The 26,319-nt window shown below is 36.2% G+C and overlaps 1 protein-coding gene and 1 pseudogene across 1 annotated transcript in view; both read right to left on the bottom strand.

The window, feature by feature from the left end:
* BAZ2B (bromodomain adjacent to zinc finger domain 2B) overlaps window positions 1-26,319 on the bottom strand; it is a 384,241-nt gene that overhangs the window by 270,269 nt on the left and 87,653 nt on the right. The gene's annotated exons all lie outside the window — the stretch shown is intronic.
* On the bottom strand, window positions 167-25,743 carry LOC144229069 (complement component 1 Q subcomponent-binding protein, mitochondrial-like; annotated as a pseudogene).

The following is a 26,319-nucleotide window of genomic DNA, read 5'->3' as shown; positions in this document are numbered from 1 at the left end:
CTTATCATACTCTAATTATTTACATGACTGTTTAAGTACGAATTATTGTCAGTGATAATGAATGAGATGAAAAGCATCTCAGAGTACGTGTGTGTCTGACTTCAGAGTAGGTTTGTTCCCTGGCCAAAGCCTACATAAATCTAAGATGTTCAAAGTCTTGTCTGCTCTACTGGCTCTTGGTAAAACTTCTGAGATCTTCGAGAAAAGCAATGTATTCCTGGTGCTCTGGGGCAGTGCTGAGCTCCACCAACTCACTTGCAAAAGTATTATCTACCCCTCAGCTTGCCACAAAATCCATCAGGTAGTTATATAAGGCCCAGCCCAAGGAATCAGTGTTGAGTGTGAATGTGTGTTCTTCCATGCAGATTTGCCAATGGACTGAAAGCTCACTTCCCTGCTGGAGAATATGTCACTCTCATCCTCCTATTCTTGCCCAACCTCATCTTCTAGATAATGGCAGTCCAGGAACAGGGCCTTCTTACTGGCATTCTTCATAATCTCAACCACAAAATTAGGAGTGAATGTCAATTCAGGTTCCTGTTCTTCAACCTTCTGCCCTAGGGAGGGCTCCTCCTCCCCATCAGATGTTGGTCAGATGCTATTGTGTATGCTGAAAGTGATAGTGATCTTCTCTTCAGCAACTTTCTGCATTAATTTGTTTTCTGTCCCATTCACTTCCAGCTCCCAACCTCCAGACATCTTTGGGAGGGACTTAATGCTTCTGTATCTTCTTTTTCTCCTTAATGTCATCATCCAGGGATGCAACAAAAGCTTTTCTTCTAGATGTGCAGCATGCTGCAGCTGCAGCCACAGACCCCTCAAGAGCTCAGGAGGCCCTGCTGTTCCAGCCCATTGGCAGGCAACAGGGCCTCAAGTGCCGCATACAAGGCTAGGTATAGACTGCAGCAAAGGCCAAGGCAGAGGGGTTGGGCTAGTCACAGAGCCCACCATTAGGGGAGCCCAGCACATGGGGCACTCGGTACAGCAGAGGAAAGCATCGGGGCTGCAGACATGTGTGGGCACAAAGGATGACCCAAGTGGAAACTACTGGCCCACACCCCACTGGAAATACCCTATTTCAAACTTTTTCGTTATCATTATATTTGTTACGGTGATCTGTGATCAGTGATCTTTGATGTTATGATTATAATTGTTTTGACGTGCCATGAGCCATGCCCATATAAGATGATGAACTTAATAAATGTTGCATGTATTCTGACTGCTCCACCGAAGAGTGGATCCCATCTCTTTCCCTCAACTTGGGCCTATTCCCCAAGACACAATAATATAGAAATTTGACCATTAATAACCTTACAATGGCCTCTAAGTGTTCAAGGGAAAGGAACAACTCCTACTTTAAACTGAAAGCTAGAAATGATTAGGCTTAATGATGAGGGCATGTTAAAGGTGAGACAGACTGAAAGTTAGGCCAAACACCCAAGTTGTGAATGTACATGAAACGTTCTGGAAGGAAATTAAAACTTCTACTCCAAAGAATACATGAATGATAAGAGTGAAGATAAGCCTTCTTTAAGGAAAGGAAGCCATCTCCAAAGGAAGATAAGAAGAAGAAAGCCTTCTTTAAGGAAAGAAGCCATCTCCATAACATGAAAGTGAAAGGTAAAGCAGCAGGTGCTGATGTAGAAGCTGCTGTAAGTTATCCAGAAGATCTAGCTAAGAGAATTAAAGATGATGCCTACACTAAACAACAGATATTTCAATATAGACAAAACAGCCTTCGATTGGAAGATGTCCTCTAGGACTTTCAAAGCTAGAGAGGAGAAGTCAATGTCTGGCTTCAAAACTTCAAAGGACAGGCTGACTCTTGTTAGGGACTAATGCAAGTGGTGACTTGAAGTTGAAGCCAATACTGATTTGCCATTGCAAAATCCTAGGCCCTTAAGAAGTATGCTAAATCTACTCTGCCTGTGCTCTATAAATGAAACAATAAAGCCTGGATGACAGAACATCTGTTTACAACATGGTTTACTGAATTAAGCCCACTGTTGAGAACTACGGCTCAGAAGAAAAAAAAGATTGCTTTCAAAATATTACTGCTCACTGACCATGCACCTGGTCATTAAAGAGCTCTGATGCTGTTGTCATCCCTCCTAATACAATATCCATTCTGTAGCCCGTGGATCAGGGGGTAATTCTGATGTTCAAGTCTTATTATTCTTTTAATGTTTATTTATTTATTCTGAGAGAGAGAGAAAGCATGCGTGTGCAACCAGGGGAGGGGCAGAGAGAGAGAGAGAGAGAGAGAGAGAGAGAGAGAGAGAGAGAATCCCAAGCTGAGGACGCAGAGCCCAACTCAGGGCTCAATCCCACAAACCATGAGATCATGACCTGGGCTGAAATCAAGGGTCAGTTGCTGAGGGTGCCTGGGTGGCTCAGTCAGTTAAGTTAATCCCTGAGAGGTGGGGTGAGGGGAAAAAAANCTCTCTCTCTCTCCTAGAAATAAATAAAAAACATTAAAAAAAATTTTTTTTAAGTTTATTTTAGGGACACCTGGGTGGCTCAGTCGGTTAAGCATTGGACCTCAGCTCAGGTCATGATCTCATGGCTCATGAGTTTCAGCCCTGCATGGGCCTCTGTGCTGACAGCTCAGAGCTTGGAGCCTGCTTCAGATTCTGGGTCTCTTCTCTCTCTGCCCCTCTGCCTCTTGTGCTCGCTCGCTCTCTCGCTCTCACTCTCTCTCAAAAATAAATAAACATTAAAAAACATAATAAAATAAAAATGAAAGCTTACTTTAAAACATTTATTTCTTGACATAAACAAGTAACAGTCTGAACTACATATAATGTTTTTAATACCTTCTCAGAATTTAAGATCTATATTTTTCAGGGTCCACTATACATTAAATAGTATGTGTGAAAATATACTGACCATAGTAGGCTTATATCACATAATATCAAATCTCATTCCCTAGAAAACATGTGTTATTTTAATATCTATGAATGAAAAAAAAACACCTAAAGCTACAATAGCACAGAATAGATAGTAGTCTAACCATTCACAAGAATGAAAACTCTTTTCCATGCTGTTAGAAAGGTTCTTTCCTAATAGTCTTTTAGGCCAATGAACAAGTCTGAAGCAAATGAGAGTTAAGTTTCAGGTTATTTTTCCTCCTAGTCAATCGACCTTACGTTGCATATTTTTAAAACAGGAGTTGTATATTAAACAAGCACTACAGGTAAAGAATTAGACTCCTCATTAATTTCAGATGATGGCTGCTTTACCAATTTCCCTAGTCCACTTCTGTTTCTATGGTAACAAAGGTAGACTCAAGAAGCAGAAGCAAATATTTTAAGTTAACAGTTATATGGGGAGAGTCAAGTATTGAATGGCATTTACAGCAACTTAATTATAAGAAATAATCTAAAATATGAAAAGGAAGAAGGGAATCACAGTTCATTTAACTTAAAGCTACTCAAAGGGAGTAGTCTGCCAGTTCAGTATTTTTTCCTTGATTGTTTTCATGGAAAAGTATTTACATTTTCGTTATAACTTTTCTAAAAAAATCTGGTTCCACTCCCACTATGGGTGGCCAAAAAAAAAAAAAAACCCAAAACCCTAAAATCACCAAGTGTCCATATTTACTTTCTAGAACAAAATTCATAGAACTAGCATTAAGGATTTAAAATATGATAGCACATTTTGTGATCTTAACTAGGAATCCATTTTAGACTGTGATTTTCTTTGAAATAGCTGATTCTAATATGACCTTTTATTTTTAAGCAAAGCAACTATCTTTAAGAATGAAAACAAACCAGGGCGCCTGGGTGGCTTAGTCGGTTAAGCGACCAACTTNCTGGGTGTTATATGGAAACCAACTTGACAATAAACTATTAAAAATTTAAAAAAAATTAAAACAAACCTTCTGTTAATACTGGTATGAACCTTTCATATATATACATATAATAAGATACATATTTATCTGGAATACGAATTTCTCTAGCAGAGTTTCTAAATATTTCTGAGGTCATCTTAAGTTTGCATCTAAAATCATGACTTAAATCCTTTCAACTATTTGTACTTTTCTAAGTTGCTTTATGTTCAAAATTTTCTTTATCCTCTTTCAAAACATTTTCACTCCAAAGTGTCTGTATTTCTGTCTCTGTCTCTGCCTCTCTCTCATTACTCTGGGGGAAGCAAAATACCATGTCAGAAGGAGCACTGTGGAAATGACTATGTGGCAAAGAACTGAGGCCGTCTGCCAACAGCCAACAAGGAACTGTCAATAAAAATGTGAGCTTGGCATCCAATCCTCCAGCACCAGTTGAGTTTGGAGATAAGTGCTGTCCCAGCTGGAAGCTTGATAGCTAACTCAAGAGAGATGTGCTGAGCTAAAACAACCTAAGTCAATCCCAGTTTCCTGAGCCACAGAAATTAAAATTCAAAAATTAGTGGAAAAAGCAGGTTGGAAAATGATACATTCAGGATAATGATTTATAAGGTTTTCAAACATGCCAAATAATGCTGCTAAACTTGAGTATTTTGTCAGATGCTTTTAATAAGTAAATGACAAAGTAAAGCATTAAGATGTAATGCAGTTTGGCCAAAATTCATACCAAATGGGTTTGCTCTTACTGCTAAGGGAAACAAAATTTAAGCCCCTACCTGTATGAGACAACCAAAATAATAAAAAGAAAATAAATGTTCATTTATAAAATATATCAAATGCAAGCCTGTAAACATCAGAAAACAAAATATGTCCAAAATCTATATTTTGACCACTATTTTCCACAGTCAACATACAAACTTTGGCCAAATGTTTTCATCTTTATCTGTAGACAATCTGGAATGTTCTATGCATACAAATATTACCTCTCTATTAAGAATGTTCCTAAGAGAAAAAGTTGTGGAAGACTTTAGCAAAGGCAAAAAAGGATTATGGATGTCCTATCTAAATTATCAGTGCCTTTCAATTTTTTTTTTGATGGTAAAATATACATAACATTTACCATTGTAATCATTTTAAAATATACATTAACCATTTCAAGTGTAAAATTAGGTACAGTCACAATGTTGTATAACCATTACCACCATCCATTTTCAGGCCTTTCATTTCATCATCTTTAATCTAGAGAACAAAGAAATTAAATTGTAATCTTTTATTTATTTTAATTTTTTTAATGGTTATTGGATTTCTGAGGGAGAGAAACAGAGGATGAGAGGGGGAAGAGCAGAGAGAGAGAAAGGGAAATAGAGAATCTGAAACAGGCTCCAGGCTCTGAGCTGTCGGCACAGAGCCTGACATGGAGAGTGTGAGATCATGACCTGAGCCAAAGTCGGCCCTTAACCAACTGAGCTGCCCAGACACCCCAAAATTATAATCTTTTAAATGAACATTAGAAAACAAATAAGCATGGGGCGCCTGGGTGGCTTAGTTGGTTAAGCGTCTGACTTTCGCTTAGGTCATGATCTCGCGGTTCAGCTCAGAGCCTGGAGCCTGTTTCAGTCTGTGACTTCCGCTCTCTCTGACCCTCCCCTGCTCACGCTGTCTCTCTCTCTGTCTCTCTCCTAGAAATAAAACATTAAAAAAAAAAAGAAAACGAATAAGCAAATACAAAAACAAGGTCAGGACCTTTTAAGAACACCAGTTTGTATAATTAAGGCAAATATTTGGCAAATTAGACTGATAATTTTTTTAAAAGAAGTTATGGTGTTAATCAAACAAGCTAACATTAATCTGATACAATGTTTATAATTTTGAAAAATATAAATTCCTATGTTCAACTCAATTGAATCATTATTCTGGAAATATTTTTATTTCAACAGTAACTATATTTTGTAGCATGGCAGCTTGAAGCTAATTTTCAAGATCTACCTAAACAAAAACCTTGGACTGGTATTAAATTGAGTTGATTACATATGCCTGGGTGGCTCAGTTGGTTAAGTCTCTGACTTTGGCTTAGGTCATGATCTCAGAGTTCGTGGGTTTGAGCCCCATGTCAGGCTTCATATGGGTGCGGAGGTTTCTTGGGATTCTCACTCTCCTCTCTCTCTGCTCCTCCCCAGCTCCAAATCTCTTTGTCCCCGCCCCCCCCAGCTCAAAATCTCTCTCTCAAGGTAAATAAACTTAAAAAAACTGAGTTGATTAAATGATGATGATTAGATACATAATTTCTAAGGTAAAATACTGAAACACTGATTACTAAGCATAGTTGTACACTTACATACTTTTACTTCTTTTTAAAGAAAATTTTTTTAATGTTTATTTCTTTTGAGAGAGAGACACACAGAGTGTGAGCAGGGGAGGGGTAGAGAAACAGGGAGACACAGAATCCGAAGCAGGCTCCAGGCTCTGAGCTGTCAGCACAGAGCCCGACCCAGGGCTTGAACTCACAGACTGTGGGAGCAGGACCTGAACCAAAGTCAAGACGCTTAACTGACTGAGCCACCCAGGCAGCCCTACCTACTTTTGCTTCTTATTGTAATATTGATAAGCTATTGTTTTGAGTCATGTTAATGAACCTGTTCATTTTTGCCACATTGATGTGCAAAATAAATAGCTGTGTTGCATGTGTTCATGAGGTCTGCCTAGTCTACTAAAATGCGGGTGCACGGCAGACAGTTCTCAATTATTCAGCCCTATCTTTTCACTGTGAAACAGAAATCACTTAGTCTGACTAAAAGGTGCAATCAATAATGAGTAGTTGAGACTACCCTAGGAACAACAGTGACAGAGAAGTACAAATGGGTATGCGCATTTATATCTCAAAAAAAGTTTTCTCCTAAAAGAGAGATTCTTGGGCTTTTTGATCTCCTGGCCCTTTTCTACTCTTAGATCTTACTGAAGACTTCAAAGAGCTTTAATTTTCTGTTGAATATAGCTATTGAAATTTGCCATATTGGAAATTAAACATGAGAAATTATTTTAAATATTTATTGATACATTGAAGACAACAATGATGAATGCTTTGTATAATAACATAAATAACATGTTAGTATTGTTATGAAAACAGTTTTGAGTTCATAGATCCTCTTAAAGAGAACCACTGACCTATAGTAAAATCTCCATTTATTCCAGAATGTGAAAGACAGTAAATAAAGGATCTAACTTGGAAAGTGAACCTTATTGGCCTTGATTGGTAATAGCCAGCTCAGAACAGCAGATATGAAACATTTTAATTTTTAGTAAATATCATTCGATGTTGTTAGGCTTGCCTCCTTGGGGTAATTATTAATATCTTCATCTTCAATGTGAAAAGCTATTTTACACCTTCTGTATCAGAAGTGCTGTGTTTTACCAGAATAACTTTCTGTGCTTTGACTTTATTAAGTCCTTGATTATATAAAAAAAAAAATTTTTTTTAAGTTCCTCCTCACTTATGAATCACCAAAAGTATTATCTTCAATATCTATTTTTTTTAACTTTTTTAAAGTTTATTTATTTTGAAAGAGGTTGGGGTAGGGGCAGAGTGAGAGAGTGATAGACTCTCAAGGAGGCTCTGCAATGCCAGCACAGAACTCAAAACAGGGCTCAAACCCATTAACTTTGAGATTATGACCTAAGCGGAAACCAAGACCCAGATCCTTAACTGACTGAACCACCCATGCACCCTCTCTATGTTCATTCTACTATTACTTTGATTAAATAGATAACCAAATATTGTTTCTCAGGCATCTGGGCATCCTTTTTGAAGGGTGATCATAATAATCTTAACTATTTTTCTTGATTCCCCCAAAAGACTGGTCTTACTATGAGGTATGGCTCATTATTTTCATAGAAGCAAGCAAGAACATTAACGAGCCTCTTTGAATTTGTTTTTGCAGGTCTTATTAAAGACTATATACTTATTGTCCAACTACTATGGCTACAAAATAAACTGAAGGAGGCTTGACCAGTCTTTTGGGGGAAGCAAAAAAAATCTTTAAGATTATTATGATCATCCTTCAAAAATCTTAGCAAAACCCTCCCTCTCTCTCTGACCCTCCCCTGATCACGCTGTCTCTCTCTCTCTCTCCTAGAAATAAATTTTTTAAAAAAACATTAAAAATTTAAAAAAAAAAGGGGGGGGTGCCTGGGTGGCTTAGTCAGTTAAGCGTCCGACTTTCGCTTAGGTCATGATCTCGCGGTTCATGGGTTCGAGGCCCGCGTCGGGCTCTGTGCTGACTGCCAGCTCAGAGCCTGGAGCCTATTTCAGAGTCTGTGACTCCCTCTCTCTCTGACCCTCCCCTGCTCACGCTGTCTCTCTCTTTCTCTCCCAGAAATAAATTTTTAAAAAAAACATTAAAAAAAATCTTAGCAAAACCATTCCTTCTAAACAATTCAAATACAAATGATTCCCCAGTAAACAGGAACATATGTTTATCTGTAAAAATTAAGAATATGCAAATTAAAATAAAATTATTCCCATAAAAATACAGTAAGGGGAGCCCGGGGGGCTCAGTCAGTTGAGTGTCCAACTCTTGATTTAGACTCAGGTCATGATCCCAGGGTCACGGGATAGAGCCCCACATTGGGCTCTACTCTCAGCGTGGAGCCTGCTAAGATTCTCTGTTTCTCTCTCTCTCCAGCTCTCTCTCTCTGCCCTTCTCCCCTGCTCATGTACTCTCTCTCTCTCAAAATAAAAATAAATATTTGAAAAAAAGAATACAATTAAAAAGAGGTGCCTGGAGGTGGCTGGGTGACTCAGTCAGTTAAGCGCCCAACTCTTGGTTTCAGCTCAAGTACTGATCTTGGAGTTCATGAATTTGAGACCTGTGTCAGCCTCTGTGCTGACAGAGTGGAGCCTGCTTGTGATTCTCTGCACCCCCGCTTGTCCCCCCACCTCCACTCACAATCTCTCTCTTTCAAAGATAAATAAATAAGCATTAAAAAAAAAAAAAGGTGCCTGGTTGGCTCAGTCAGAAGAGCATGCAACTCTTGATCTCAGTGTTGTGTGTCTGAGCCCTATACTGGGTATAAAGATTACTAAGAAAAATAAACTTTTATTAAATTTTTTAATGTTTATTCATTTTTTGAGAGACAGAGAGCACAAGCACAGGAGGGGCAGGGAGAGAGAGACACACAGAATCTGAAGAGGGCTCCCGGCTCTGAGTTGTCAGCACAGAGTCCAATGCAGGGCTTGAACTCACAAACCCCAAGATCATGACCTGAGCTGAAGTCAGATGCTTAACCTAGTGAGCCATCCAGGTGGCCCCCAAAAGATAAATGTTAAAGAAAGATTAAGAAAAAATTATCAAAGTCCAGTAAAAGGAGCATAAAACAGTACATCTTCTCCTAAGGAACATTTCATGAATATGTGAAGTTTTAAAATCTGAATAAAATTGCATTCATTCACATAATCCCTCCCAAAAATCTACCCAAAAGGACTAAAACCAGTACCAAATATGCCATCATCAAAGAAGTCCAGGAAAATACCAACACTATAACAAGACTCCAATTCTATACTCATATGCCCCATAAATACAAGGTGGAGATTTTAGGAAATAAGAATATTTTGAAATGTCCCAACCCATAACTTATAGAATCAAAGTTTAGGGACATGGAAGGCCTGTAAGAGAAGTGGAAATCGTAGAGTTTGACACTCAGGTTCACATTGCAGACATCAAGCCCTCATTGTTTTAATTTTCCTCAATCTGTCATTTGGTTTGTAAAGGAGCCAGCTTTATACATGATGATCACATCTGGCTAAGCAGATACAAGTGCTAACTGGCCATAGAAAACTCATAATCCACAATACTACAGAGTAGCCATTCTGCCCCTGCTAATATTCCCCACCCACAGGTATGCCAGGCTCTCCCTGAAGCAGGCGAACTGCTAAAATCAAAAGTTGACCCTTAAACATAGGATCACAGGTATACCCACAACACAGATCTCAAGAGGTTCAGCAAACAGTTCTAGGAAAAAACTCTATTTCCTGTTGCCCAGTTCACTTTGTTGCTTATGCCAAATATTAAAAACCGTCAACATCTAAACCTCTATCTACCACAAATTATCAAATGAAAAACAAACTTAAAAAAACACTAAGGTTAATAGAGAAAGCCATCAAGAATTCCCAAGTTGCCCAGGCATTTATATAAATTTCAACTTCCTTCCTGAAGTTTTTAAAAGTCTTAATAAAATAAAAATAGATGAATACTTGCTCAGCATGATTTTCAAAAACATATCTAACAAACCAAAAGTGAGTATCACAGACAGTGAGGAGGTATTTGAAGCATTTCAAAAGTCAGAAAAAATAAATAAAAGTGTGCTCATTGTTAACACTGATACTAGTTAACTTCATTTTATTCTTTACAGAGAAGAATAAAGTTATAAATATTAGACGTGTGGCAGCAGGGGCGCCTGGGTGGCTCAGTCATTTAAGCATCTGACTTCGGCTCAGGTCATGATCTCACAGTTCATGGGTTTGAGCCCTGCGTCGCGCTCTGTGCTGACTGCCAGCTCAGAGCCTGGAGCCTGCTTCAGATTCTGTGTCTCCCTCTCTCTCTGACCCTCCCCTGTTCACGCTGTCTGTCTGTCTGTCTCTCTCTCTCAGAAATAAATAAAAAAAACATTAAAAATTTTAAAACAAAAAAGAAGTGTGGCAGCCAACCTCTTTGCATTAAGATACCATTACACATCTGGGAAATCCTAGAGCATCAACTGAAAAATTATTAGAAACAATAAGAAAATTAAGTAATTCAGGGGGATCAACGTAGCTCTGCCAGTTAAGCATCTGATTCTTGATTTTGGCTCAAGTTATGATCTTACAGTTATTAGATCAAGTCTCATGACAGGCTCCATGCTGGGCATGGAGTCTGCTTTAGATTTGCTCTCCCTCTCCCACTGTCCCTCATGTGTGCGCTCTCTTCCCTCTCAAAAAAAGAGAGAGAAGAAGAAAGTAAGAAAGAAATAGAGAAATGAAGGAAGGAAAGAAGGAAGAAAAAAAAAGAGAAAGTAAATTGAGTAATTCAATCCATAGCCAGTAGGAATTACTCTACAACAGTTTGGGGAAAACTGAATACAGTCTTCTGGGGGGAAAAAAAATAAAGTAGAAGTTTACAACTCACTTCTTTCACTTAAATAGATTCTATCTACAATAAAAAATCAGGTATAAAACAAAACAAACCTTGAAGCTATACTTAAAAAGAATGAAACACTGGTCTTCTAAATACCTATACTTCTCCCTGTACTGAAAACAACAATCTTGGGGGAAGGGGAAATTCCGCAATAAGTATCAGAAAAGGTAAGAAGGAAGGGAAAAAGGGAAGAAAAGGAGAAAGAATAAACTAACCTAGCAGCAATGTGCTAGAGCTTGCTCACAGTAGTTCACAAGAGTCTGCTGTTAAAATGTTCAGAAATTTTGCAACCTACTTATTAAACAGTCATTATTAAAAATTAAATTATATAAGCTTACCATTCAATAAATCATATTAAAAATAAGGTAATAAGCACTCAAAACTTACCAATTCCTGATTATCTTACTATATTTTATTAATCTCTGTGCTGTTGAGGTTATTTACATCTATTTTATCAACTTGATACAGATACTGTATAACAATTGTGTGCCTGCACATCTCAACTGTGCTCAGTGGTATTAAGTTGTTGGAATGAAATAGGCCATGCCAGGCCTATCTTTTCCCTGGTATAATAAGGACTTATCAGGACTTATACCAGGGAAAAGAGTACTCACCACCAGGTACATAAACCAGTTGTTAATATTTAGCAGAACACCCTTACATTTATTGTACATATGCATATTTACATATACTGCATATATACATATACTGCATACATACATATACTGCATATATATAAATCATTCATTATGCTCTGACCCAGCAATTCAATCTCCATTAATGTCTTCTAACGAAATACATCAGATTAAGAAAAAAGGCTTAGTGGAATTTGAGGTTAAATGATTTCATTACATAATTTATGTTAATCAAAACAATCTAAATGCTCCAAACTTGGGTAGTTGAAAATATTATTATATACTGTTTGAAAATATTTAATGGTATGAGATAATGCTCAGGATATAATCCAAAAAAGAACTAATGAGGAACGTCTGGGTGGCTCAGTCAGTTGAGCCTCCGGCTTCGGCTCAGGTCATGATCTCACGGTTCGTGGTTCAAGCCCCACATCAGGCTCTGTGCTGACAGGTAGCTCAGAGCCTGGAGCCTGCTTCAGATTCTGTGTCTCCCTCTCTCTCTGACCCTCCCCTGCTCACACTGTCTCTCTCTCTCTCTCAGAAATAAATAAAACATTTAAAAAATTTAAAAAAAAACTGATGAAGTAAAAAAAACCAGAATGAAAACTACATATATAATAGCTGTTCTGGAAAAGAAAAAAATACACACATACAAATACATTAAACATGATCAGAAATTAAAACTCTGTTTTATGGAAAAAAAGCAAAAAGACATTTCTAGTTGAAGAATTTCTGATATCTAGAACTCTAAAATTTCTTTCCATCAAAGATCCAGTCTCACTGCTATACACACCCACATCTTCTCATTCCCTCGAATTACAGACATATCCCTCCTTCTAGTTAATGTTAATCAGTATAATAGGGTAAGGCACCCACGTCTTCACACTTCTCACAGAATTTCTGAATTATATCCCCTGCCCCTAGATCTTCATTCTTGTCATCAAGAAAAGACATTTTCAAGCACACTTCCTTCTTAGAAACTTCCCGATTTCTTTTCCTTTCCCTTAAAAACAAACAAAAACAAAAAACTATCTAAATCCATGTTTCTATTTCTTTAGCTTTACTCTAAACTACTCGACTGAAACTGTTTTCGTCAAGGTCACCAATGTCCTTTTTGCCTAATTCAATAGGATATTTTTGATTTGTTCCTGTTATCACAAAAACATTTCACTCCATGTCTGCTCCCTCATTTTCTTTTTAGAAGGGAGGTTCATGGAACACACTTGCTGCTTTTTCATTAATGAAAACTCATTTCATTAAATAAACATTGATATAAAATAAAATAAAAATGCTAGTTAACAGAATTTTGGACATTTGAAAATTGTATCTTAATACTTTTTCTGTATTTTTCAAAACTTTTAAAAATGTTATTAGTGAAAAATATACTTTTATTCTTAAAAATTAAAAGTTCTGTATACCTAAAACAGAATTATATGCCAAAAGCAAAAGAATTATAATAAAAGCATAAAATTAATATTTAGAACTTATAAACAGGTTATAATAAATATACTAAGACCTCTATGCAGTAACAAACAATGTCAAAGACAAACCACAAAAGAGAAACAGGTTAAAATACCGAAAAAAATGCTCATTATAATTAGTCACAGAAATGCAGATGAACTAAGATATAATTTTTTGCATTAGAATTGGCAATGGCTAATGNATATATAACTATATATATAACTATATATATAACTATATATATATATATATATATACACACACACTATTAGTGAGATACTTTAACCCATACAATCCTTTTAAAAGCCAAGTTCACAATCCATATATTAAGAGACTTAAAATATCCCCAGCCTTTGACCCAGTAATTGCATTTTTGGGAATTTATCTTATGAAATGATGTCAAACAGCCACAAATAAAAGTACTATGCATGAAAATGTTCATTGAAGCATTATCTATAAAGGTTGGAAGTAAGGAATCAATCCGTCTGTATGCATAACGATGTGCTCCATTATTAGCATTCCATTGTAGAATAAGGGAAGAAAGAGACAACCCTATGAGGAGGCAGAGGGTTGAGAAGATTTCAAAAACATAACTCTTCACAAGAGTTTTAGAAAATAAGCAGATTTTACCAAGCAGAAAGAGGGAATAAGAATTGCAAACAGGAAACACCATGTGCAAAATCATGCATTCATGAATGTCTATCCTCAGGGACCCATAAAACCTATGGTACATTTGTAATATTTTTAGAACATGCTGCTTTCAACTTCCCAGTAGTTTTCAGAAAGTGATGTTTAGCAGTGGTTTAAACACATACAGAGCAATAAATACAAACAAAAATGAAAAATATTAGGCTAACTGGATGTGAGTATTCATCTTCATATAATGTGATACACCAGGAGGAAAGTAGAAGGGTTTTAAATAGATGAGAATTTATCTTAAGCTAAGCTCATCATGAGAGTGTTATGGTATTAGACACAATATCTAACTACTGGAAAGTGGTAAGCTACAAACAATCTCTTTTGTTCTTACTTTCAATATCTGGCAAGGAGAAATAAGTGTTCAACTACATCAAATTACTGTTATGGTCATAAGAAATAGATCTGCATGCAAGGTAATACAATCTCCAACCTCCCCAAACTAGCTCAACCCCATTCCTTTAAATTACCATGTATCTCATATTTATCCTTCTAGCTCATACTCAATCTAGCTCATTCTATTGCTATTTGTTTAGTCACTGCCACCTGACTGGAATTTCTGCCGTAAGCCACCTGTCATTCTTTTAATAGTCTCTATTTTCTATACATTTAAACGATTTCTTCCAAATCTATCTAAATTTTTAATCATATGATAGCTCTGCTTAAAAATCTATTAGCTAACAGGGTGCCTGGGTGGCTCACTTGAGAGTCCAGCTCTTGATTTCGGCTCAGGTCATGATCTCATAGTGAGATCAAGCCCCATGTGGCTGTTAGTGCAGAGCTGGCTTGGGATTCTCTCTCTGCCCCTCCCCATTCATGTGCTCTCTCCCAAAATAAACAAACTTAAACAAAAATCAATTAGTTAACCCAAACTCCCCTTTGTAACTTTATCTCCCACTATTTTCTAACAAAGTTTAATTAGGTAGGATTCCTCCATCCTCTCCATTCAGGTTTCTGTTCTAAAATATCTACTACTCTCTTCAAGAGTCAACTCAAGTGTCACTGTTTCCTTGCACCTTTTTAATTTTAAACCATTTTCTTCCTATCTTTCTCTTTCTTTCTTTCTTTTTCTCTTCCTTCCTTCCTTTCCATTTTGGGGCATCAACAGTAATACGTAAGTATATAAACTATCCTGAACCATGCTACCTTCATATATAGTAGAGGCTCATCTTATTGGGGATTGGGGAGTGTGTACCCAGTAGTTCCTAGTCAGGAGGCTGTATCAAAATATAGTAAATATTATCTTTGACATTAACCATACTGGAGACAGATACATGATCCTTCAGTAAGTCCAACACAGCCAGTCTGATTGCCAGCATTAGAGCAGATGTCATTTATTTAGTTGAGTTCCAGAAACTCATAGCTTGCCTGAATTTAGGAGCTATGATATACCAAAAAAAATATTTATATTAAGATATAAGAGCCACACTTAGTATAAGATGCCACACTATGAGAGCTACCCAGGAACAGAGAGCACCTGACTCTTTTTTTTTTTTTTTTTTTTCCCCTAGGAGAGAGAGAGAGACAGCTTGAGCAGGGGAGGGTCAGAGAGAGAGGGAGACACAGACTCTGAAACAGGCTCCAGGCTCTGAGCTGGCAGTCAGCACAGAGCCCGATGTGGGGCTCGAACCCACGAACCACGAAATCATGACCTAAGCTAAAGTCGGACGCTCAACCGACTAAGCCACCCAGGTGCCCCGAGAGCACCTGACTCTTGCATCCTGCCTGGAGATAGCTTTACTGAATGAATGATGGAAAAACTGAAATTGTTTTTCCTTTCCCATCCTCAATTTTTCCTAACATAAATAGTTGAATTTCAATGGGTTAAAACCACAAAAGATGCAATATGTACATCCTTTTACTCTGACTAAATTATGACTTCCTTGAGCATATGCATTTTATTTCTGAGCACTTGTTTCTAGTTACTAAGAAATAGATGCTGGCCTAATTCTTGTTCTCAATTTAATGATCAATTTATTTCACTAATAACTACTGCCTAATATGAGACTATTAGAACATCACAATAGTATGAAACAAGAAAAAATAAGTGATTTTCATTTGTTTCCATGGGTAACTACAGGATTACTTTTAGGTCTCTTGTGAAGTCCTGAGAGTGACAAATACAAAAATAAACATGCATTTTTGCCCAGGTACACGTAATTAATTTAGTTGGTACCTCTGGACTGTAGCTGAAACATATCAAATGCTACTTACTAAGCATAAAATATTTCCAACAAATTGCAAAAAAAAATTACCTATTTCATAAAAAGTATCTCACATTAAAATGAAAAAGGTCAAATTCAAAGTACTATGTCAACAGAACATTTCAGGAATGCCTGCGTGGCTCAACTGGCTAAACATCTAACTCTTGATTTTGGCTCAGGACATGATTCACAGTTCGTGGGTTCAAGCCCCACATCGGGCTCTGCATACAGAGCACAGAGCCTGCTTGGGGTCCTCTCTCTCTCTCCTCTCTGTCCCTCTCCTGCTTGCTCACTCTCACTCAAAAAATAAAAAAAAAATAAAATAAAATATAGAACATTTCACTAAAAACAACAATCCAAAGAAACTCCCAAATTCAGAAAATTCTAGTCACATTCTATTTGGCTTTCTCCCTCCACTGCCCCCACCGGAGCATGCTTTGTTCCTATCCTCCCATTTCACACATAGTACAAAAGCACTTACACATTCTTTAAGCCAATTCTCCTCTTTTGAATTTTGGCTGTACATCTATGAACAATCTTTTTGGAAAGGGAATGGAAAAGAAAGCTTTCACAAAAGAAAGCTTTCACCTAACTGGCCAAAGTATTACATGTTCTCTTCCTGGATGGAATGTTTATTGTTTACACAGCCCTTCCCTTACCCTTTAACTTCCTACTTCAAATCCCCAAGGTATGATTAGATAAGAGTTATTTTCTCAATAAGCTGCTGAAAATATTAATGACAATGCACAAGAATTTAATGCTACAGAGCTTAGGCCACAATGGAGAAAATCTTGAGACTTTCCAAGAGGGCTCTATTGTTTAACAATGCTCCATTTCTCTTAACCCCATTTAAAAGCCTTCCTTAACGTGGTCTCCTCTTTTTGAAATTGTTAACTACCCACCTCCTAACAACAATTCCTTTAGCTCTGCAGTAACCTCTTTTAAAATAAAGAGTTTTGACCCACAACCTCTATCTGTTACTGTTGCCTAGCAGACCCTATTTCCTCCACTATGCTACACTAACCCATAAAAGGAGAAACATATCATCCTGTGACTTATAGGTTGCTCCCTGATTTCTTCAGAAGCTCAAGATTGGCTTTGCTGCTTCATATGTTGCCATAATGGTTTTTGTGAATAGTCATCTTTTTGCCAAGGAAGTCCAGAAGTATGTTTCAATAACCATGTTATCATAGAAACCACAAAAAGATAGTTAAGTGTGCTTGTGGCTTCTCTCTAAACAGTCACTAGACAGCCTTCTATTCCACTCATTTCTACCTCTAATTTATCTCAAAACACATCATCATACAAGAAATACTTACATAAAAGTTTTAAGGTTTTCTTCTGACCCATCTCCTACAAGTAAACATTCATCACAACACTATAAATAAGGAAAAGGAAATAAATTTCATTGTCTTAGTACAGCAATAATGAAGTTAGGAAAAGTCTAACCACTGAAAATTAAGACCTTATACATCTCTGTGTGAAGTTTTTTGAATCTTTCCTTTTCATACATTAAAAACGTTTGTTTTTTTCTGAGACAGAGCTTGCTTATCAGCACAAGCATACAAGCAAGGGAGGGGCAGCAGGAGAGGGAGAGGGAGAGAATCTTAAGCAGATTCCATCTCCAGCCTGAGCTGGGGCTCGATCTCATTACTTTGAGATCATGACCTGAGCCAAAATCAAGAGTCGGATGCTTAACCAACTGAGTCACCCAGGCACCCCAAATCATACTCTCTATTTTTAATGATATTTCTATTATTAGTGAAATTCAGTATTGATGTAATTACAAGTAGGGGTTATAAGTTTTTTTTTGTCCTTATGGATATTCCTATTAGCAGTTCAGACAGTTTCATCTTCTTTATTCATCCACAGTAACTAAAAGAAGTAAAAGTGTTTTTTGAGTCAGTCATCAAATCCCCTTGGAAAGCTAGTTCTTCACCAGTAAATTGAGGAAAGGGAAAAACAGATGCCCTCTCTTGCTCAATGTTCTTAGCAGGTAATATCATGCATTACATTTCAAAACAGAAGCAAAAATCATTTATAAAGCATTGGAAAAGAATAACAAAAACAAAAACCATTTACAAAGCATTGGAATAGAGTGAAGGAAAAAGGAGTGGTTCTGATTAATCTCACAAGAAATGCAATATTCCAATAACTCTGATCAGAAAGGACAGTTTTGTCAATTTTAAACTGGCCTCTACAAACAACAAGCCTATTCATTGAAACGGATAATTTGAAACTGATTAACCCATTTTCTCCAGAAAAAGACAAACGGTCATTTTTTTAAAGCAATGGAGGAAAAAGAAAGGTTCCAAAACATTTTCTTTTTCTTCAGGGTAACCTCGAGAAGGTTGACCAACCACTCTAGATACCTAATAGACCTAGCTTTAATTTATTTGTTCTATGTGGGGCTCGTGATGCCCTTCTTTTATTGTATTCTTTCTTCCTAATTCCTAAATATTCAGTTTACTCATTTTTCTAGGTCAAATTCAATGCTACCTAAACCAAAGAACCTTTTCTAATGATTCTAACCATTCTGAGCTTTCACAAACTTTCATCCATAGCTTTCTAAGAATACTGAACACAGCATTCAGTATAAACTTGATGAATGGAGGTAGCTGCCCCCATTTTCCCTTTCCCTCTATTATTAGTACTAGAACAATAAAAGTGTATCAAATACCTGACTCTCCTGTGGTTGTCAATACTGAGTCATTTTTCAAGTAATGGCTACATTTTCTACTGTTCTGTTGAGTTATTAATATTTTAAAAATTGATTCCATTACCTCATCTTTTTATCTAAGTATAATTATTTGTTGCAATGAGAGCCAAAAAAAGGGTAGACAAGTAAAATCCCAAGCCTTCATTTGGATGAAAATGTAAGACTTTCTTTTCCTTCTGATTTATCAAGAAGAGGGAGAAGAAGGGAAAGAAAACTTATTTGAATTTTACTTCCCTTTATTTCCTCAGCTTATTCTGTGATAAGACTCCAAAGAACAGAAAAATAACAGATAATCGTCAAAAGGCACACACACACAAAAAAGACATACAATAATTCATGAAATGATCAATGTAACCTCAAATAATGGCCAATTAACTGTGTATATAAAGTTACTATCCTATGCAACTCAAAACAAAACACATCGTCCTTTAATAACCTCTGAATTTATTATTTAGAAAAAAGTACAGCCTACTGTTAGATTAAATTTGGCCATATATTCTGTTATATTACCAACATATCCAGCCATTTGTGAAGCAAAGAAAGAGTAAAATGCATTCTTAGGAGTGGTACTCAACCTTGAAGTGCTGAAAGCTACTTCATCATCTAACATGGGGACAAACACATGCTTGCACATGTGAACATAACACTATGCTGTGTATAAGGCTCAATATAATCACCATCCTTGTAAATCACTCAGGTATCCACTTATTTTAACATACACAAATCAAGGCAGAGCTCCCTGTGATTCCTACAAGGATAGCAGAAATCACATTTAACACCTCTCCTCCCACTCTTCTCATTGAAAGCTTGGGATACACAGGTTTTTCTCCTCACCTTTCAGTCACTACTAGGCAGCACAACCTGCAGGTAACTATTGTAGGTAGACCAGCTTCTACATATAATTTAAATACCGTAGGAGTGCAGCTGTGCTTAATATTCCAGAAGTGAGCCAAAAAGCAGAAAAGACTCATTAGATTTCTTCTAAAAAAAATCAAAGTAACTTCCTGGTTTTAGGATTAGTATTATTCTAATCAAAGTATAATGTCTTGCTGATCTTCCTATCTTGTCTTACATCATTCATAAACTAAAAGTATTGTCACTTTTCTATTTATTATGTGAAAATGTTTTACAGGCTAATTAAGCACAATCTATTGCTTGTGTTGTCACCTAAAACTATATATAACTAGCAAAATAAAATTAACAATATTTTCAAGTCAAAGATAATTCAGTTACTTATCTACAGACAAAAATTATAAAACATATTTTCCAAAAATTACAACAGTTGTATAATCTAGGTTTGCTTCCTTTTCTGGCCAAGATGAGATATATGATGGGTAATATATTATTGACCTTTTACACTTGGTTCTTTCAAAGCTTTTTCATTTTATTCAGCATTTAGTTTAAATTAAATATTTAAAATTGAAGCTTTTCTATGTTGCAAACACAGCTAAAATGAAGAGCTTCTGTAGCAGCAGTGACCAGATTTTAAATGCAGGTAGATCAATAAAAAAAAAAAAAAAATCACCAAGCCCAGGCTCCATGTGTGAGTGGAATGGTTTCTAATAGCTTGCAAATGACTATGTGCTTGCTGTAACCAGCTGTTCTTAAATTATGAATATGCAACCAATTCATGTTAAAGCCAAATCCCAGCACTATTTCTACAGAGAAATCCCAGTAGTTTTGCTTGTTCTACATGTTAGCTCTGTTAAGGATACAAATAGCAGTAAGCTTCCGAACAAATAGGACCAAACTATTGGCATTTCATGCACTGGGTCCATTATCACAGCGGGGGATGTCAATCATTGGTACATTCCTATAACAGCTCAGGCAATATGACAATGATCTCGTAGGGAAAAAAAATCAAAATCTCTGCAGCACACTCAAAGTCCTTCTGACAACCTAATGCTTTCTTACTTCAGCCAATCAGAATGTCAGACCTGACCTACTAGAAGACTTGCATCAAGCTTGAAACATTTAAAAACATCAATCATAAAAACAAAGACAGGACATTGAATTATACAGTATTAACCTCCAGGGTTTGCATACAAAGACCTTAGATTTATTTATGTCCCAGTGAGTTAAGAGCTTCAGTACACCGTTCTTTACACCAAACTGACTGCCAATTTGATGAACCTCTCTGCCCTCAGCAGGAGTGCACCGTCTTTGATTAATGAGTGCATGCTTGTGGAAAAGTGTTAAGAGGAGAAAACAGAGGAAAAACACACAATTATGTCTACACATAACTGAAGTACCAATGCAATAATTATCTTCAAACCAAATACTCCTTTTTCCTTATATCTACATGCACACATGTGCACACACAAAATTAGTAAAGGTTCTTATTTATATATTACCTTCATTATTATATCTAACACTTATTTTTTTAATGAAAGGCATTCAAAAAAACCAAAGTACAAGTCAAATTTCATAAATTATAAAAACAACTACTTTAAAAGCATTAATTTAAAAAGATAGAAAACACTCTATCTTATACAGCAAATTTTTAAATATATGGGATATTTTCACCTCATACTCTTATAAAAACCTATTCATTTAAAAAACTGAATGTTCAATCTACAAATATCAAGCCCATTAAATATTTTACTTCTCAAACTGTATTATGAATTGCCACAATTCATGTAACATTCAAAATAGATTTAAAAGTCATATAAATCATTTTGGTTTTCTTTCAGCAAAGATATTGCCAATATTTTATAATTCCATATGTAATTATAAATTAATTATACTCATTGCCCATAATTTCAAAACTAATATGGTCAACAGAAAAACTCATGAATGAAAGTTTAAATTTTTTATGACTCTTCTGTTTAGAACTACCCTCTACCAAATGTGGGAAAATTCCTGCTTAAATAATAGAATGCTGATTTGTACTACACTAAAATTAATACTATATTACCTGTAAAAATAAGCTAAGCATTGAGATTCCTTTTTTAAAAAGTTGACGTTTAATATATAGTTTACCTTAATTCAGTTTATATAAATATCTGCCTTGACACAAACATGTTATGAGTAAGTATATTTCTTAAAAACTGAATCACAGGCTAAGGTAACAGAATAATTTTCTTCTTAAGGAACTGTAAAGCTATTACATAAAAAGAGTTGAGAAAGCATACTACCTGTAAGAAATCTTAGTAATGTATAATCTATTTAAAAGGAAAACATCTCTATAAACTTACAATTTCAGGAAATCATAATTCTGGTATCACTCAGCATGTACTAAAATTGCTTACAATTTGTTTATATTGTATAGGAAACCCTTTACATCCTATATAACTCATAAAATCATATATTCTAATCAATTTGTCATTTTAATGTTTTTTAAAGGCATCCAAATGTTAAAATTACGGATCTTATGCTCTTTGAAAATCTTTAAAGTATTTAAAGATTAAAAAATTAAAAATAGTAAATACTAGCACTAAAAAAGATCTCCTGACCTAGTGACATACTACATTGTATCCTAAAGTTATTATCCTAAAGATTTTTTACACAATTTTTGAAAAAATGTGTTTTCTCTTTTGGAATAATCACTTTATTCTTCCTCTTTACTATCCAAATAAATAAATAAATAAAGTAGAAAACACTTAGGCACCAATGGGATGATTTGACACCATTTAGTACCATAGTCTGATAGTTGAAACTATCAATAAAAATTATTAGTACAATAAAAATATAATTCCCATTTTAAAATCATTAAATAATCACCATTTAGTATCTTCACCTTCTTATAAAGAAAATTAAACATAAAACTGCCCATTTCCCCAATCATTCTTTTCTCTTCTGATTACCTTCTGCAACAAAAGCTTAAAGAAATATTTAATCAAACAAGTCAGTATTTATTAAATAAAGTACAATCTTTTAAAACATTATGGTATGAAATACTTAATTTTATATAATCAAAAACCACTTAAAATACCTAACTAGGCAATTTAATTAATCCCTCAGGATATCAAGTATATTAAAGATAATTAAGATGATATAATCTCAACTAGGGATCAAAATCACATTATTTTGTTCATGCTAAGTCACTTCTTTTAAAAAGTAGTCATAGCTAGGACTAGGTCAGAAACTCAGAAATTACAACTTAAAATCTTTTTCTCTGAGAAATCTTTAAACCAAAAGTAATCAAGTTTAACACATTCTTTCAACTAATTCAAGGAGATAAGACAGAAAACAGAAACTTTCATGCAACTGTGATATCCTACATCTTGTATAGTAACACAAAAGTAGCAACAAAGACATTAACAATTGCAGTTCAAGCTGGGAGTGACTGTTCTGTTTCAATTCAATGACACCACTAATGGCTTCTTAGCAGCTCCATGAAATCAACCAGCTGTCAAGTTGATGCATCAGAAGGAACAGTTATGCACTCCCATAAGAAAAAGCAACACATCAGGATGTTTGGCAAAACATCTGCTCCTTTACACTGCAGTTCTATAATAAACATGCAAACAAAGAAATGAGAGAAAGGGCAATAGAATTAAAATTCCAAGGTTTCCATTACAGTCTTAAACGCATTTAAAATAAATGACATAAAAATAAAAACAAATTTCTGCCAACTTGAATACTTTTAAGTTATTGTAAATCTTGGAAAATGCTGAATATAATTACTCGGATTCTTCTAGAAAGGCAAAAAACTACTGAAAAATCTTTACATTTTAAAAATTGAGAGTAAACTCTAGTCACCAAGAAAAATCATTATCATGTTATGTACAAAACTCAAAATATACCAAAATATATCCTTTATTCAGTAAGTACTTAATAAATTACGTCAAATGCGTTTCCAAGACTGAACACTCTAAAAATATTTTAAATAGTATTTGAAAGAGTAAATGCTACTACAATTCAGCACTAGCTTAACATATAAAAACAGTAAAGATACTATTCTCTGGATTTTAAAATATGTACCTACTCCTACTTTTCTACAAACCATTATATGAATGCAACAATATTAAATCCTGATAAATAACTTACTTTTAAGGGCATACAGTTTGATCCCTCCCCCCCCAAAAAACTCTTGCTTGCCATTATAGGCTTAAAATCATTTCGATTTCAGCCATCATTTCAAACATTTGTAAAATTTTACTTTTTCAATCTAAAACTTACAAGTGCCTCAATGTTGTCTAAATTATTGATTATGCAGCACAGTGACAATATGTACAGTGTTTACAATAGGTGTGAGACATCAAATGTACTTAACTACCATTTTCTTAAACTACTTATCCTCTGTTGCTTGCCATTTATAATCTGCCAAATCTTCTAGTCCTTTGTTGCATGTATAATTTAAAACCATCTGTTCTATGTGCTTTTAACTATTTAAACATTTTTCACCTACCTACAATTCACATAAATGGCAGACATTCAATTCAGGCAAGCTTTCTATATAGCATTTTACATAAAGCAAATTCCAAGACAAACAGCACAGCAAACAACACCAAAGAAGACAGATACAGAGATAAAAACATGCTACTACATACAATGTAAGTTCTTATGTTTTAGACAAACCTTTTCAGAATTGTTTCTATTAGTTTTTTTTTTTTTAGTTAATTGTAGTCAGTGTTTTTCCCTATCCCAGAAGACAAAGAGAATGCAAATTAAATACAGACAGTTTCATGTCCTTGTTAGAAGAGAAGTAAATACGCTGACTGAAAATGACTACAGGAGACAGAATTCCACTTTCCCATTCAATTTACAGTGTCTTTTATTTATATACCAGTCAGGGTATCATTAAGTTTGGTCATGTGACCAACCGAACTTCTGTGAGGTGAAAAAGTACTTTAGACAAGCAAATTAAAACAAAACTATTTTTATTGTTTATTTTTTCATAATGGCTGACAAGAAACTTACAGCTTGAGGTTATAAAACATTTTAAAATAAATTTTGTCTTTTAAATACTAACTACATTTTTACCAATCGTTTGATTTAATACCTGCTACTAAATTTTAAAAGTATCCAGCAGCTCCAGGTATTTTTATAGTTGTATTTTTGCAAAATACAAGGAAATATGTAAATAATAGATTATTTAATTGCAAAAGGATATCTAGGTAGTCTAAAGTCATTAGATGTAAAATGTTAAACAAGCTGGTTAAAGAAAAATCCATAGCAGAGTTAAGTAAATGAGAAAGAGAATATGCTGATTAAAAATAACATTTGAAACCTTTAAAGAATTAAAAAACACGTAGACAAAAGCTAGGTGAATACCAATGACACTATAAAAGTTTATACCATTTTTTTTTACACGTAATTTTCCACCTGTTACCAAAACAAAAACGTATAGACGCTGAGGGTTCATTTTGAGAGCAGGAACCAAAAATAAGCAGCACAACTTCTCTTTAACCAGTAAGTTACGCGGTCCTTTAAAACAGGGGGGAAATTAAGCGAAAAATTGACTCTTGGGGAAAATTTCTCGATAAAGTTTACATGACGTCACTGGGCCCCCTGAACATTCCCTAAACTTTGAGTCTTTTCCACAGACACTTTTTTGCCTTTCTAAGCCTTCTTTCCCGTTCTCAAAAATAAAAAAGGGGAGACTTGGGAATAAAAATTGCCCAAGATGGCGAAACGCTTGTTGTTTAGAGGGCAGGGGAAAAAATGGAGGATATTGTAATATACACAAAGGGATAAATTTCAACAACTCGGCCAAGGACTGCAGCTGCTTCTCTCTTTATAAGGAAGCAACACACAAAAGATAAATACAGAGGGAGAGAAAAGAAGAGAAAATCTCCCAAACAGCAGGGCCAGCTCTTACCCTGCAAACACTTCCTTCCTTTCCCAAGTCCCAATTCTGGGGTTCATGGACTACTTTAAGGGGAGGGTTGACGCGAAAGAGAAAGGGGGGAGGGGAGCGACAAGAGGATTAAAAGAGCGAGGAAGAGTTGAGGGCTGGCGGCTGTTCCCGGAGAGAACTGCTAGGAGACAGACATTACTGTAGGAAAAGCTGTGCTCCTCTAACCCGTCTTACCAAGTATCCAGATCCTTTCCCAGTCCCACCTGCCCCCATTACACGCCCNGGGGGCGGAGGCAAAAAAGGGCAGCAGTAGGCGGACGGGGGGGGTATCTTGAAACTACCCCGACAGGGATTGGGGGAGCAGCGTATAGTCCCTCGTAGGAACGGCGATCCCAACAGTGCCAGGGGTTATCGTTTAAGAAGCACAAGTGCTGGCGGCCACCCGAGCGCTAGAAGCTGAAGGGAGGAGGAGGCGCGCAGCCCTGGCGGCCAGGCTGGGCGGCCGGCACAAAGGAAGCGGACTCGCGGCGGCGGCCCGCGGCCCTGCTGCACCGAAGTCCCGCACCGGCAGCTAGGAATAAAGTTTACATTCTCCCGAGACCGCACCCCCCACCTCCCACCCAGGACCGCGTCCTCTTCCCCCAAACTCCGCTCGGGACCCCGAGCACCGCCCCAGCCTTCCAGCCAGCACAACAAAGAGACACACCGACCGGCGAGGGTAAACAGCCGCTGAGGGCGAGCAGGGCGGGCAGGGCGAGCGCCTCGAGACCAGCAACTCCGGAGTCTCCGCTCGCGGGAGCGTAGTTTCTCCCGTTCTGCTGCAGCCGGCTCGGTAACATTTGCAATTTT

The sequence above is a fragment of the Crocuta crocuta genome, unplaced genomic scaffold, assembly GCF_008692635.1.
Source record: "Crocuta crocuta isolate KB4526 unplaced genomic scaffold, BGI_CrCroc_1.0 scaffold153, whole genome shotgun sequence".
NCBI classification, from domain to species: domain Eukaryota; kingdom Metazoa; phylum Chordata; class Mammalia; order Carnivora; family Hyaenidae; genus Crocuta; species Crocuta crocuta.
Note: the sequence above shows the minus strand (reverse complement) of the source record. Positions and strands in the feature narration are given on the sequence as shown.